We start from the raw sequence: 16475 nt of genomic DNA, 5'->3' as shown, positions 1-16475 counted from the left end.
CCTAATAAAAGTCCACTCTGACTGTGAGTGGGAGCTGTGTCTGGTGAGGGTGCCGTCTCTGTCCCGAGAGCTCTGGGGTCACCTTCCTGGGGAGTGGGTGGTGGGTGGGCTCTCCCGTCTCAGGCCTCTCCTTGATGCTGCACGTGGAACCCACATCTCCTTTGTGGAACCGCCCTCCCCCCCCCCCCCCGCCCCCCAAGGTTTGAGTCACAGACCTGCATGTGTAAATCAGAGTTTTCTCTTAGGGTCAGAAGAAGTCTTCCTGCTGGGGTTGCTAGACTCGGGGTGTGAAATGGGAGCTGCCCCAGGCCACCTCTCCTGGCTGCAGGAGGGAGCCATCTCTGCAGAGGAGGGAGTTTGGACATTTAGGAGGGAGGCAGAGCGGGGAGGGGGAGAGAGAAAGGTGGAGGTGGGAGGGGGAGGCAGACAGAGCTCCTGGATTCAGCCATACCTGAAGGTGGCGATGGCTGTAGTGGCTCCTCACTGTTTTACCCTTTTGTGTCAGGTGGGGCTCTCCCAGGTAAGACTTAGGTTTGGGGCTTCTGGTCACATTCAACCTGAACTGTCAACACACTTTGACCTCACTGGGAATCTGGCCCTTGAGGGCAAACTGGAGCTCCCACCTGACTTGAGAACAAAGGGAGATTCTTAGGAATTCTGGGCCTCACTTCCAAGACCTGTCCCAGCTGGACAGTTGAGGGTCTGGAGGGCTCCAGCTGCTGGCTGTGGGGACCAGAGCATGTGGCAGTGCATGGAACCTGTGCAGCCTTGAGGAGGGGCTCCCCGGGGGGCACAGGGGACCAGTGGTCCGGGTTGGTACTCATCTGTGTCAGCACGCAGATGCTGGGGTGACAGCATTCTGGAGGCATGAGAGTTGGCAGGAGACGAGCAGAGGCCAGGACTGCGGAAGAACGGGTGAAGGGCCACGTCCGTCCCACGTGTGACATCCTGCTCCCACCCTCTCCCAGGGCTTCGCCCGCTCCCTGCTGAGGGTTTAGCGGGCCTCTTGGCCTCCTGACTCTGAAACATTGCGCTTCGGGGGACCCAACTTACCGCCCCCCCCCACCTGGCACCAGTTCAGCCAGAACCTCTCCCCAGCGCCACACGGCACGGCCTCAGCACAGATTTCCAAGGCCTCCAGCAACGTGAGAAGAACTGGTGCCCGTGGAGATGACGGTTGGGTGCCGGCGCACTTGCCACACTGGTCTCTAGCTGGCTTCGTCGCGGTAAGCTCTGCCTGTGGGCCCTGCAGAACCTGGTTGGTCCAAAGAACCACAAAGACAACATGGCTGGGAAGAGGGCCCCAGAGGTCAGCCTCAAGAGCAGGTGAGTGTGCAGATGTGGGGGGACAGAGGGGCTGTGGAGGGTGGGGACAGGGGCAGGCCGGAGGCTCCCTGCACGAGCCGCATCTCAGTGAAGTCCTCTGTGCATAGTCGGGGGACAGGTGGGCCATAGCGAAAGGAGAGCCTGGGGAGAGGTCAGTTCCAAGCCAGCCCTGGACTGGCCCTGGGCCTGGGCTCCAGCAGAGATGGACTCAGCCTTGCCCTCAGGGCTGCTCAGGCCCATGGCTGGCCGGGTGGGCCGAGGGCGTGCCCCTGGAGTGTGGGATCTCGGAAGACCTCTCAGAGAGGCCGTGTGCGGGATGTGGCAGGTGGATTGGAGGAGAGGGGGCACCGTGGGCACGGATGCCGGCGTGTAGGACCCTGACGTTGAAGAACCACAGCACTGAGGCGGCTGCTTTGCTCCTATAAGACCTGTAGGTTTTCCAAACTGTTCTCCGGCTCCAGGATTCTGGGAGGTACTAGGCAGACTGGCCTCGGGGTTCTGGGTCCTCAGTATCTCTCGGCTTCCATCCACGATGGTATCCTGCGCTTCTGAGGCTTTGTCCACTGTGGGGTCAGCAGACCTGGGCTTGAATGGGGCTGTGCATTTACCTGCTGGTGTTGCTGTGGGCAGAGGGACCACGGCAGCCCCTCTGGCTTCAAGCAGATGCAGCATCACCGTGATGCTAGAAGGCTGCATGGTCCCACAGTCTGCTGATGACATTAGCTGTTCACCCCCCAAAAGCCGATCCCACCTCCTGCTTGGAGGGTCTGCCCCAGCCACCAGCCTCCTGGGGTCCAGGGTTGGGGGAGGGTCTCGGTGTCATTGGCATATGCTCTCTTAGGATTTATTTTTGGTGTGGGGACCTCATCCACAGCCAGGCCTCCTCTCCCAGCCTGCAGACCCTTCTTTTACCCCCTGCAGAGAATAAAACTCAAGGCTTTATCCCCAGGGAGGGGAGCGTTCCCCAGCTCTCAGAGACACTTGCCACCAGCCATCTTTGTTACGGGCCCTTCCTTCCTTCTCCAGCATCACCTGAATCTGCCAGTTACCCGGGTTCTGAGGTGTGGACGGCCTTGGTTCTGAGCTTCCCACACTCTGGCCGTAATTCAGGTTTGGGGTCTGCTAAGTCATGCACTGCATATCTGTGTCTTTTCTGCCTTCTAAATCACATTGTTGTCTCCTCTTCCATCTTCCCATTCCTGCCAGTTTATACCTTTTTTTTTTAAAAAACATCTTTATTGGAATATAATTGCTTTACAATGGTGTGTTAGTTGCTGCTGTATAACAAAGTGAATCAGCTATACATATACATATATCCCCATATCTCCTCCCTCTTGAGTCTCCCTCCCACCCTCCCTATCCCACCCCTCTAGGTGGTCACAAAGCACCGAGCTGATCTCCCTGTGCTATGAGGCTGCTTCCCACTAGCTATCTATTTTACATTTGGTAGTATATATATATCCATGCCACTCTCTCACTTCGTCCAAGCTTACCCTTCCCCCTCCCTGTGTCCTCAAGTCCCTTCTCTACGTCTGCGTCTTTATTCCTGTCCTGCCCCTAGGTTCTTCAGAACCATATATATTTTTTGATTCCATATATATGTGTTAGCATGCGGTATTTGTTTTTCTCTTTCTGACTTACTTCACTCTGTATGACAGTCTCCGGGTCCATCCACCTCACTACAAATAACTCAATTTCGTTTCTTTCTATGGCTGAGTAATAGTCCGTTGTATATATGTGCCACATCTTCTTTATCCATTCATCTGTCGATGGACACTTAGGTTGCTTCCATGTCCTGGCTATTGTAAATAGAGCTGCAATGAACATCGTGGTACATGACTCTTTTTGAATTATGGTTTTCTCAGGGTATATGCCCAGTAGTGGGATTGCTGGGTCGTATGGTAGTTCTATTTTTAGTTTTTTAAGGAACCTCCATACTGTTCTCCATAGTGGCTGTATCAATTTACATTCCCACCAACAGGGCAAGAGGGTTCCCTCTTCTCCACACCCTCCCCAGCATTTATTGTTTGTGGATTTTTTGATGATGGCCATTCTGACTGGTGTGAGGTGATACCTCGTTGTAGTTGTGATTTGCGTTTCTCTAATGATTAGTGATGTTGAGCATCCTTTCATGTGTTTGTTGTCTGCCAGTTTATACCTTAAAAACTGTCACTTTAGCCAGGTTTTGAGAGGGTGCCGGTGTAGATAGGCGTGTCTACCTGCCCTCCTTACCTGGACCCACAGGTAACGCCCCAAGTGGGTGAGCATCGGGCTGTGTGTGGAGGCTGTGTTGGCGCCACCCCGTGTTTGCAGGAGAGACTTTCCCCTGAGCCACTGCACCCCCGAGGCTCATGGCTCCGTAGAGGCTGTTACAGCTGTGGATGTGGAGTGTTTCCTAACACTGGGCGATACGGGTCCAGACCTTGCCGTACGGGTCTGCAGGGGTTATAGGCGCTGCCTTCCTCTTTGCTCCTCCTTGAAATAGGAGGTGGCTTCTCCGAGAGGACCCCAGCCCCCACCTCAGCCAAGTGCCCGTCAGGTTAAAACACACAGGGGTGCCAGGGGATCCACGATTGTGAGCACACCACCAGTGCTGGCAGCTGACCCTAGGGACAGGCCCCTGCGGTCCCTTCTGTCCCCCAGACCCCGCCCCTGCTAGCCTTGCCCCTCTCCCTGTCCCCTCTGGTCTAGGGTGTGTGGGCCACTGAAGCCTGGCCGCTACCCTCCCAGCGCCTTTTATGGCTCCCTCCATCCCTCCCCCTCTGTGCCCTCCTCCAACCTGTCCCCCTTGCGCCCCGCAGAAGCTGCCCTGGGTCTCCTCCTGGCCTCTCCCCTCCCTTTCTCACCATCCCTACAAGAGTGTGCCACGTGCAGGGAATGCCCACACTGTTCCCCAGGCCTGCCTTTCCCAGTTCTAGCACCTTCTGGGTCTCCACTTGGATGTCCCACCTACCACAGGAAGGCTGAGCAGGGCGCCCCCTAGCTCAGGCCAGAGTGGGGAGAGGGGTGGCTCCACGGGGCAGGAGGTGGGCCCAGGGCCCAGGCTGTGAATTAGGAAGATCCAGTTGTGCCCCTGGACACCTGGGCTAGGAGCAGCCCGCAGGTGGGAGCCACGCCTGCCAGGAGCCCCAGGAGCTAAGAAGTCCCCAGACCTGCTTGGACCGTCAAGGGAGAGACCCTGAGCCTAACCCTTCCTGACAGGTGGCCCCACGGGGAGCTCCAGAGGAGTTCTGGTCCCTCCTTCCAGGGCGCTAAGCTCCTGAGAGAAAAGCAATCAGTGCTCCTGATTTATAAATAACTTTGATTTAAAACGGGAAGGAGTGGCTACAAAGAGAAAGTGTTTGTCTCCCTTCACCTCGGGCTGATTACAGACTGGGTCTTTTTTTTTCCAGAATGAGGAGAAGGCTCTCTGCAGATCAGCTTGTCTGTAGTGTGGCCCCAGGTACCTGACGCCCCAGTGCAGTGTGGGAGGAGCCAGGAGGACGCTGGCCTCTGGGTCTTGGACAAAGCGGGTGACGTAGCCGCAGGGGGCCCCACCTGGACATAAGGGGTCTGGGGCCACCGGGCCCAGGAGATTCCCTCCTCAGCTTTATTTCCAGGCTCACAGAGTCCATGCCCTCTGACGGGAGGAGGACGGACCAGCCACGTGTTCTGATCTCCTCTTTCTGGATCCTCCTGGAGAGGGTCCTCCTTCGCTGTGAGCCGGGGATGGTGGCGGCCACCAGGCAGCCCAGACCTGCTGTCAGAGCGGCCCCTCTCCAGTTGTTGTCTGGTGGGGATTCACTGTCACTGGAGCAGCCGTGGGTGTCCCACAAGGGCGGCCAGGCTCGTCCAAGATGTCTTCTCTGGACGCCTAAAGGCGGTCTCCTCCTATGCACACATTTTCAGTCAGAAGCAGAGAGGAGTAAGACATGGTCCTTGCCCTGGGACCACGTTTTCCAGAACCTTCCTGATCATTCCGGAGCCACCTCGACACTGTACCCTCCCTGGAGGCCCCTCCACATTCATGCTGTCCCCAGAGGTTACAGCAGCCTCCTGGCCTCATCCCCTGTGCTGACCCTGGGTGGCGGAAGGTCTGTCCCACGTGATTCCTGCCAAGCTTGGGCCTGCGATCACGACCAGACCCTCAAGCGCGTTTCCTTCTTAAAGTGCTGAGTCTAGGGGCCTTTTAGAGTCCAGACAACTTTAAATTGAGAAACGATGTGTGCATGTTCAGAGGGGATCTTTTCCTGGCCCACAGCCCGCCCTGAATCCTTTAGTGCGGCAGGGACACTTCCCAGCTCGCAGTCTCCACGTGTCCTGCGAATACAACACTCAGAGCGGTCCAGGCCCTGGGCAGGTCGGCCCTCTGTGCGGCAGTTTCCTCATCAGTTCAGGGGGCATACGCGCTGAGACACGTGCGTGCACTGCAGTGGGGCCCAGGCTGCCCTGGGACATCTGGACGCCCCACCCCTGCCATCGCATGTCCCCGGGAAGCCAGATCAGAGGCATCTGTGAGAGGGGTTCATGGTGGTGGCGATCTGCTCCAGGCCCCAAGGCTCGCCCCCGTCCACAGAGCTCGGCCCCAGGGGCCATCCACACCCACCCCGCACTCATGCTGGAGGGGCCCTAGGGCACCTCCAACAGGTTTATGCGCCCCTGGGTGGCCAGTGGTGTGGGGGAGAGATGCTGCAGCTGCCCTGCACGTTGGAGCCCTGCGTCGGGACTGGCGGTCTTCAAACGTTGTTCAGTCACCTAAACCCTTTAGATGGAGAGTCACCTGGAGCCCCCACGCTGCTCTGGCGGAGGCTGAGGGTCAGACTGGTGTGGCCGTGGGCGGCCAAGCACAGAACCCGTGCGCAGCAGGGTGGGGGATTTGTAGGGCTGGAGGAGGGCCCAGGAAGTGTGTCTGGACAGTGGTGCGGGGCAGCAAGTGGGCCCGAGTTAGGGGTGCTGGACGAGGCGCCCCTCACGGGGGCTCCTGGTTTCTGACACGTTAGCACAGGTGCCAGCTCTCTGGCTTGAGTCCAGGCCCGTCTCATACCTGGGAACCTTGAGCAGGACGCTTCCAGCCTCTGTGCCTCAGTTTCCTTCTCTGTAAAGGGGTCCACAGCACATGCTGCTGAAGGAGAGTGGGAGGGAGCGAGCGGGAGCCCAGGCCCCGGGGTCACAAACCACCCCTGACACTCTGGGGACACCCTCTAGCCCGCCTCTCCTTCTTGCACCCCCCATCAGCACCAGCCATCACTCCTGGCTCCAAGATCTGCCCCTGGTGGGTTACCAGACACCTGATGTCTGACCACAGCTGCCAGCTAAGCCCTGGGTTTGGAGGCGCCCCCCAGGGCACTCCTGTCTGCAAAGTCTAACTGCCACCCACCTGGTGCCCGCAGGGTGAACACGACTGCTGCCGCCACCTGCACTAGCAACTGGTCTTGTCCACTGACAGCTGCAGCCAGAGGTTCTGGAGTTTGCTCTTCCCAGGCTGGCCCCATGTCTCCAAGGCTGCTACCCGCTCATGCTCTCCCCCCAAGCTTTCCCTCTCATAAGTCATAAAACACAGAGAGAGAGATGGCTAAGGGGGAGGGGACCCTCGAATCCTGGGAACGGCATCCTAAGAAATGCGGGTGTCAGCCCCTCACGGTGCTTCCACCCCAGGTGTCCTGTAGACAGACCTCTGGACCCTGATCTGGCGCCACTTCTGTGTCAGGACCCTGTATTAGCCAGGGTTCTCCAGAGAAACAGAACCAAGAGGAGATACCTATATCAGCTATATCTATATCTATACCTGTATCTGTATTTGTATCCGTATCCATATCCGTATCCGTAGCTATATCCATATCATGTGTATCTATCTATACCCATACATCTGTATCTGTATATGGAGAGTGGTTTATTTTCTGGAACTGGCTCACACAATGTGGGGGGGGGGGGTAAGTCTGCAATCTGTAGGGCAGGCCAACAGCCTGGAGACCCAGGAAGAGTTGATGTCTGGAGGTGGGTGGCGGTGAGAGGGTGGGGAGTGGGATCTCCATCTTTGCTCTTAGGGCCTCAGCTACATGGCTGAGGCCCTCCTCCATTCTGATGGGTAATTTGCTTTATTCAAAGTTTACTGATGTAAATGTTAACCACGTTTAAAAAATACCCTCACAGCAACACCTAACTGGTATTTGACCAAATATCTGGGCACCATAACCTAGTCAAGTGGACACATAAAAGTAATCATTGCAGATTCCTGTGCCCAGGCATTGCTAACCTTTTATTAAGGTGGTTTGTTTTAAGATGAGAAGTTATTTTTCAGAATCCCTTCCCAATCATTTTACTTATATGAATACGTTTGAGTTCACCAATATTTTCAGATCAACATCAAACTGCCGTCACCATATAGTACAAATAGCAGAGAAGCCTCAACTCATATCTGAAACTGTGGTTAATTCCACCACAAATGGCTTAAAATGAAGAAGAACAAACTTTTTTCTCTTTTCAGATGACCTAGTTTGGGCGCTCTCAACACAGCAGTGCAGCGGCGACGCCTTGTGGTCAATATCGGGTCTCGTCATTGCCATGGCCTGGCCCTGGGATGCGGATCCGTCCTGCCTCACTTCACAGATGGCCAGAGGCAGGAGAGAAAGTGCAGGTGTAACAGCGTTCACTTGCGCTGAGGCCCCCTCCTTGACCCCGCAGTGGAGTTTGATGCGTCTGTGGGCAGTAATCTCACTCCGAGGCCCCAGATGCGGAGAGTGGACGTGAGCCCTGCCCCCTCCGTTGGAGGAGACGTTGGAAGCGGGGCTGGGGGTGGGGTGGGGTGGGGGAGGCATGTTTTAGTTACTGTAATTGCAAAAGCAATTCTGGTCCATTGTAAAAACAGCACTGAAGTAGGTAAAGTGAGAAGTGACATCCTTGTCCAGGACTGAGGCACACTAAGAAATAATCTTATGTATTTACCCACAGAGTTATCATTTCCAGGGCTCTTCATTCTTTTGTGTAGATCTGTATTTCCATCTGTTATTATTTGCTTTCTGCATGAAAAACTCACTTTATCATTTCATGTGTCAACTTAAAAAAATGCACAACGTGAGAGTTGCGAGTTAAGTTTTATTTGGGGCAAAATGAGGACTGCAGCCTGGGAGACAGTGTCCCAGATATCTCTGAGAAACCGCTCCAAAGAAGTGGGGGGGAAGGTCAGTATATACGTGATTCTGGTGAAGGGGGAGTACATGCAATCGAGCACATATTTTTTTGCAGAAGGTTTCTGCTAGTCACGAGGAGCAGTTGTCATCATGATGGATTTTAGTGCTTTTCTAGATATGAGGAGATATAAGAATTGGGCTGATAAAATCGGCTCCTGAAAATATCTAACTATCCAAAGACCTGTTCTGCCACTCCCCCCCCCCCCCCCCCCCCCGAGCACAGAGCGCCTCATTTCTGCTCTCCACCCTGAACTCCTTTCAGGGGGTGTTGAAAGTCAGCAGCTGCAGCTGCAGGAGAGCACATGATTTAATCTTTGTAGAGGTAGCTGGCAAGTGCCCATGGTAAGGGACGATTTGTTGTTGACACATGTCGTGTGGGTCTGCTGCTGCTTCTAGCTTTTGTATGTCTGAAAAAAATTTCATCTCCTTTTAAAAAAAATTAATATACTTCATTTTTGTGAGTAGTTTTATGTTTACAGAAAAATAGGGGATAGTACAGAGACTTCCCGTATACCCTCTCTCCCCTGCACACAGTTTACCCTGTTATTAACATCTTGCATTAATGTGGTACATTGTTACAACTGATGTACCAATATTGATACACTATTAAAGTCCATAAGCATTAGGGTTCACTCTTGGGGTTGTACATTCTGTGAGTTTTGACAATGCATATGTCATATAGCCACCATTACAGTATCACACAGCATAGTTTCACTGCCCTAAAAACCCTATGTGCTTTGTTTATTTATCCCCCCCTTCCCCCAACCCCATCCCTGGCAACCACTAATCTTTCTATTTCTACAGTTTCGCCCTTTCCAAAATGTCGTATCATACCGTATGTACGTAATCACACAGTCTGTAGCCTCTTGAGACTGGTTTCTTTCATTTATTTAGAAATAGCATAAGGTTCCTCCCTGTCTTTTCATGGCTTGACAGCTCATTTCTTTTTAGTGCTGAATAATAATATTCCATAGTTGGGATGTACCACAGTTGTGCACAAAAATTGGCAATTATGAACAAAGCTGCTATAAACATTCGTGTGCAGGTTTTTGTGTGTACATAAGTTTTCAACTCCTTTGGGTAAATACCAAGGAGACTGCTGTATCTAATAAGACTGTTTAGCTTTGTAAGAAACTGCCAAACTGTTTTCCAAAGTGGCTGTACAATTTTGCATTCCTACAAGCAATGAATGAGAGTTCCTGTTACTCCATATTCTTACCAGCATTTGGTGTTGTCAGTGTTTTGGGTTTTAGCTATTTGTAACAGGTGTGTAGTGTATCTCGTTGTTTTAATTTGCATTTCCCTGATGACATAGGATGTTGAACATCCTTTTATATGCTTATTTGCCATCTGTATGTCTTTTTTGCTGAGGCATCTATTCAGGTCTTTGGCCCATTTTTAAATTGGATTATTTGGTTTCTGTTGTTGTTGAGTTTTAAGAGTTCTTTATATATTTTGGATATGAGTCCTTTATAAGTTATGTGTTTTGCAAATAGTCTCTCTCAGTCTTTGGCTTATCCTTTCATTCTCTTAATAGTGTCTTTCGCAGAGCAGAAGTTTTGAATTGTAATGAAATCCACCTTACTGGGACTTCCCTGGTGGCGCAGTGGTTAAGACTCTGCGCTCCCAATGCAGGGGGCCCGGGTTTGATCCCTGGTCTGGGAACTAGGTCCCACATGCATGCCACAACTAAGAGTTCGCATGCCACAACTAAGGAGCCGGAGAGCCGCAACTAAAGAGCCCGCCTGCCTCAACTAAGATCCAGTGCAACCAAAAAAAAAAAAAAAAAAGAAATCAACCTTGCCAATTGTTTCTTTTATGAATCCTGTCTTTGATGTTGTATGTAAAACATCATCGCCAAGCCAAAGGTCACCCAGATTTTCCTCTGTATCACCTTCTAGAACTTTTATGTGATAATTGTGAGGTTTGTGTCTAGATCCTTTTTTGTGTATCTGTATGTCCAGTTCTAGCACCATTTGTTGAAAAGACTATCCTTTCTCCATTGAATTGATTTGCTCCTTTGTCAAAGAACAGTTGACTATATTTGTGCAGGTCTTTTTACGGGCCCTCTATTCTGTTCTGTTGATCTATTTGTCTATTCTTTCATCAATACCACACTGTCTTCATTACTGTAACTTTAAATTAAATCTTGAAGTCGAGTAGTGTCAGTCTCCAATTTTCTTCTTCTCCTTCAATATTGTGTCGGATATTCTTTTTTTTTTTTTTGCCTTTCCACATAAACTTTAAATCAGCTTGTTGATATCCACAAAATAGCTTGCTGAGATTTTGACTGGATTGCATTGAATCTACAGATCAACGTGGGATGAACTGACATTTTAACAACATTGAGTCTTCCTATCTGTGAACATGGAATATCTATTCATTTATTTAGGTTTTCTTTGATTTCTTTAATCAGAGTATTGTAGTTTTCCTCTTATCCATCTTGTACTTTTTTGGGTTAGATTTATACCTAAGGTTTTTTTTGTTTTTTTTTGTTTGTTTGTTTGTTTGTTTTGGTGCTAATGTAAATGTTGTGTTTTTTATTTCAAATTCCAATTGTCCATTGCTGGTAAATAGGAAAGCGATAGAATTTTGTATATTAACATTGTATTCTGAAACCTTTCTATAATCATTTATTAGTTCAGGAGGTTTTTGTTTGTTTATTTTTAATAGATTTTGGGGGTATATTCTATGTAGACAATCTTGTCATCTGTGAACAAAGACAGTTATTTCTTCCTTCCAAATCTGCATACCTTTTCTCTCCTTTTCATGTCTTATTGGATTAGCTAGAGCTTCTAGTACAATGTTGAAGAGAAGTGGTGAGAACATTCTTGCCTTATTCCCAATTTTATGGGAAAGTATCTATTTTCTCATCCAGTATGATGTTTGCTGTGGGTTTTCTGTAGATGTTCTTTACTAAATTGAGAAAGTTCCCCTCTAATCCTAGTTTGCTGAGAGTTTTTATAATGAATGGGTATTAGATTTTGTCAGATGCTTTTTCTGCATCTGACAAAATCCAATTTCATATCCAAAATTGATATGATCATAAGATTTTTTAGCCTGTTGATGTGATGGATTACTTTGAAATGTTAAATGCTTCCCTGGAATAAACTGCACTTGGTCATGGTGTGTAATTCATTCTATATATTATTGGATTCAATTTGTACATATTGGATTTTTGTGTCTATGCTCATGCGAGATATTGGTTTGTATTGGGTTGGCCAAAAAATGCCTTCAGTTTTTAAGTAAAAATAAAAGACAGATTTTTCATTTTCACAAAGACCTTTATTGAACAATGTATTCACTCTTTTGTTCCACTACCTTCTGCCATTTTTCAGGCAACTTCATCATTCCATCTTCCCAAAACTTTCTGTCTTTTTGAGCAAAGAACTGTTCCAGGTGCTTTTTACAGTCTTCCAGGGAATTGAAATTTTTTCCATTAAGAGATTTTGTAAAGACCTCAATAAATGGAAATCCAAAGGTGCAATATCTGGGGAATATGGCAGATGAATCAGAACTTCCCAGCCAAGCTGTAACAGTTTTGCCTGGTCATCAAAGAAACATGTGGTCTTGCATTATCCTGATGGAAGATTTTGCATTTTCTGTTGACTAATTGTGGACGCTTTTCACATTTTGTTGAGTGCTGCTTTCAGTTGGTCTAATTGGGAGCAATACTTGTTGGAATTAATCGTTTGGTTTTCTGGAAGGAGCTCAGAATAGAGGACTCCCTTCTAATCCTACCATATAAACAACATCACATTCTTTGGATGAAGACCAGCCTTTCGTGTGGTTGGTGGTGGTTCATTTTGCTTGCCCCATGGTTTCTTCTGTTCCACATTATTGTACAGTATCCACTTTTCATTGCCCGTCACAATTTGTTTTAAAATGGAACGTTTTTGTTATGTTTAAGTAGAGAATTGCATGCGGAAATACGGTCAAGAAGGTTTTTTTTCACTTAACTTATGTGGAACCCAAACATCAAAGCAATTAACATAACCAAGCTGGTGGAAATGATTTTCAATGCTTGATTTGGATGTTTTGAGTATGTCAGCTATCTCCCGCGTGATATAACATTGATTGTTCTCAATCAATGTCTCTATTTGATCCCTGTCAACTTCAACTGCTCTACCTGACTGTGGAGAATCGTCCAGTGAGAAATCTCCAGCGCGAAACTTCACAAACCACTTTTGACATGGTCAATTAGTCACAGCACCTTCTCCATACACTGCACAAATCTGTTTTTGCGTTTTGTTGCATTTTTACCTTTCTTGAAATAATAAAGCATAATATGCTGAAAATGTTGCTTTTTTTCCTTCCATCTTCAATATTAAAATGGTTACACAAAAATTCACCAATTTTGATAAGTCTTGTTTTAAATGCACGCTGATATGACAGCTGTCACATACAATCTAACAAAATTGCTTCGAATGAAGTTAAAGACAGCTAAGTGCTACTAGAGCAATCTTACAGAAAAAAACAAATGAAACTTTTGGCCAACCCAATACTTTCCCTTTCTTGTAATGTCTTTGTCTAGTTTTGGTATTAGGGAAATTCCGGTCTCGTAGAATGAGTTAGGAAGTGTTCCCTAGCTTCTGTTTCGTGGAAGAGATCACATAACTGGTATCATTTCTTCCTTAAGTATTTGGTAGAATTCACCAGTAAACCCATCTGTGCCTGGTGCTTTCTGTTTTGGAAGGTTATTAATTATTGATTTCTTTAATAGATGTAGGACTATTCACATGATCTATATATCCTTGTATGAGTTTGGTAACTTGCGTCTTAGAAGGAACTGGTTCATTCTTTTAGATTATCATATTTGTGAGCTAGAGTTGTTCACAATATTCTTTTTTTAAAATATTAATTATTTATTTGGCTGCACTGGGTCTTCGTTGCTGTGTGCAGGCTTTCTCTAGTTGTGGCGAGTGCAGGCTACTCTTCACTGTGGTGTGCGGGCTTCTCATTGCAGTGGTTTCTCTTGTTGCGGAGCACGGGCTCTTGGCGTGTGGGCTTCAGTAGGTGCAGCACATGGGCTCAGTAGTTGTGGCGCACAGGCTTAGTTGCTCCGCAGCATGTGGGATCTTCAAGGACCAGGGCTCGCACCTGTGTCCCCTGCATTGGCAGGTGGATTCTTAACCACTGCGCCACCAGGGAAGTCCCCACAATATTCTTTTATTATGCTTTTAATATTCATGGGATCCATAGTGATGGCCCTTATTTCATTTCTGATAATTAATAATTTGTATCTTTTTTCTTGGTTAGCCTGGCTAGAGGTTTATCAGTTTTATCAATCTTTTCAGAGAACCACCTGCTGGTTTCACTCATTTCCCCTACTGATTTCTTGTTTTCTGTTTCATTGATTTCTGCTCTAATTTTTATTATTTCTTTTCTTCTGCTCACTTTGGATGTAATTTGCTCTTTGCTGTGTCAGTCCCAGCCTATTGATGGTGATGCTCTCAGCTAGGAACGCCTGAGGCACTTTCTGGGCCTGTATTACTTGTAGTGAGCCCCGGAGACATCCCCCCTAACCCTGCTACCAGGGCAATGTTGTGGCTGGACTGGCCCTTGTGGTTCTTATTATGATCACTGGATGCACTTTAGCAAAAACCGTGAAGGAACTCTGAGGAACAAGATTTATTACTCACAGGTGCTGGAGGGTACATGGCACAGCTCAGGGCCACACAGCAGGGTCAGAGGGGGAGAAAGGGAGCCTGGGGCTTTGCCTTTATTAGGGTCTGAGGGTGGGGTGCCTAGGATCATGGGGTCACGCATTATTGGCAAGCCTGGAGCATAAGGGCAGGAATTAGGGAGTAGGCAGGGTCATTCAGGTGCTCAGTTTTCCAGGTCTCCCAGGGTTTTCTGAAACGGGAGCTCCATGCAAGGGGGGAGGGGAATTCCCTACCTGATTGTTTTGCTAGTAGTCGTGTCATACAGCTGGTGATATGTTTATTCACGAGCCTTGTCATCTGATATGATGCCTCGGTAATCAAAGCTTCACGCCAGGCACTTACACTACACTCTCCTCCCCTTTGTTTTTGTTTTTTAATTTATTTATTTTTGGCTGCATTTGGTCTTCATTGTTGTGTACGGGCTTTCTCTAGTTGTGGCGAGTGGGGGCTACTCTTCCTTGCGGTGCGCAGGCTTCTCCTTGTGGTGGCTTCTCTTGTTGCAGAGCATGGGCTCTAGGCGCGTGGGCTTCAGTAGTTGCAGCATGTGGGCTCAGTAGTTGTGGCACACGGGCTTAGCTGCTCCGTGGCATGTGGGATCTTCCCAGAGCAGGGATCAAACCTGTGTCCCCTGCATTGGCAGGTGGATTCTTATCCATTGCACCACTGCGGAAGCCCCTCCCCTTTGTTTTTGAAAGCTAGAATTCTAGGGTGGCAGAGTTTTGTTCTCCCTTTCAGTATTTTAAATAGGTTACTTCACTGTCTTCTTGCTTGTATTGTTTCCATGATGAAATCTGCTGTCAGCCTTATTTTTATTCCTTTGTACATAATGTGTCTTTTTTTCTCTGGGTGTTTAAAATTTTTTTCTCTCTATCACTGGTTGAGCAACTCGATTGTGTTATACCTTGGTGTAGTTTCCTTCATGTTTCTGAGCTTGAGGTACATTGAGGTTTGTAGTTTTCATCAAATTTGGAAAATTTTCAGCCTTTGTTTTTTCAAATAATTTTTTCTCTCCCAACCTGTCTTTCCTTCTTTCTGGGACACTAATTACATGTATATTAGGCCACTTGAGGTTGTCCCACAGTTGTCATTGAGGCTGTTAACTTTTTATTTTCATTTCTCTCCATGTTTTATTTGGGACAGTTCCTATTGCTATCTCTTCAAACCTTTCTGCAGCAATGTCCAATCTGCTGCTAACAACATCCACATATTTTTCAACTCAGACATTATAATTTTCATTTCTAGAAGTTATATTTGAGTCTTTTTTTGTAACCTCCATGTCTCTACTTAACTGTTTTCAATACTTGATATTCACTTATAGCACCCGTGTTAGTGTCTTTGTCTACTGATACTAAGATCTATGTCAACTCTGGGCCAGTTTCAATTGCTTGATTTTTCTCCTCATTAGGAGTTGTATTTTCCTCCTTTGTGCACCTGACAATTTTAGATTGGATGCCAGACACTGTGAATTTTACCTTGTTGAGGGTTGGATATTTTGTGTTCTTAAAAATATTCTTGAGCTTTGTTTTGGGATACAGTTAGAAGGAAATAGTTTGATTCTTCCAAATCTTTCTTTGATTTGTTAGGTGGGGTCTGTGCAGTGACCAGTCTGGGGCTAATTATTCCTCACTACTGAGGCAAGAGCCTTCTCCGTCCTCTACCTAATGTCCAATGAACCAAGAGGTCTTCCAGTCTGGCTGGTGGGAACCCGCACTACTTCCTGCCTTGTTACGGTGCGGGGTGTTACCTCGAATCCTTCTGGGCGGTTCTTCTCCCAGACTTGGGTTGTTTACTGACATGCATGTGCTGATTAGTTCTCTGCTGAAAATTTGGTGGTGGTGGGGGTCTCCTGCAGATCCCCAAGTTCCTTCTCAATGTCGCTTTCTCCTCACCAGCTGTGGCCTCTAGCTGCCTTGGCTTCCCTGAATTCTCAGTTTTATCTCCTCGACTCAGGGAGTCCTTCTGGCTCTGCTTGGGTTCCCTTTCTCTGCACTGCAGCCTGGAGATTCTCACAGTGGTAAGATGGGGGCAATTGCAGGGCTCAGCCCATTGGTTCTTCATCTCTCGGGAGTCACTGAGCTTTGTTGCATAATGTTTAGTGTCCTGAGAACTGTTGCATCACGTATTTTGTCCATTTCTTTGTTGTTTCATGAATGGGGGCAAGTCCAACTCCTGTCACTGCATCTTGGTCAGAGCTTCAGAGTTTCTTAGTACAGAGTTTCAGTTTGGAATTGTGAAAAAATTCTGGAGATCGATAGTGGTGATGGTTGCACAACAATGAGAATGTACTTGATGCCACTGAACTGTTCACTTAAAAATG

Source organism: Balaenoptera ricei, chromosome 15 (genome assembly GCF_028023285.1).
Source record: "Balaenoptera ricei isolate mBalRic1 chromosome 15, mBalRic1.hap2, whole genome shotgun sequence".
Lineage (NCBI taxonomy): Eukaryota > Metazoa > Chordata > Mammalia > Artiodactyla > Balaenopteridae > Balaenoptera > Balaenoptera ricei.
The sequence above is the reverse complement of the archived record's forward strand: the minus strand, read 5'-3'. Positions refer to the sequence as shown.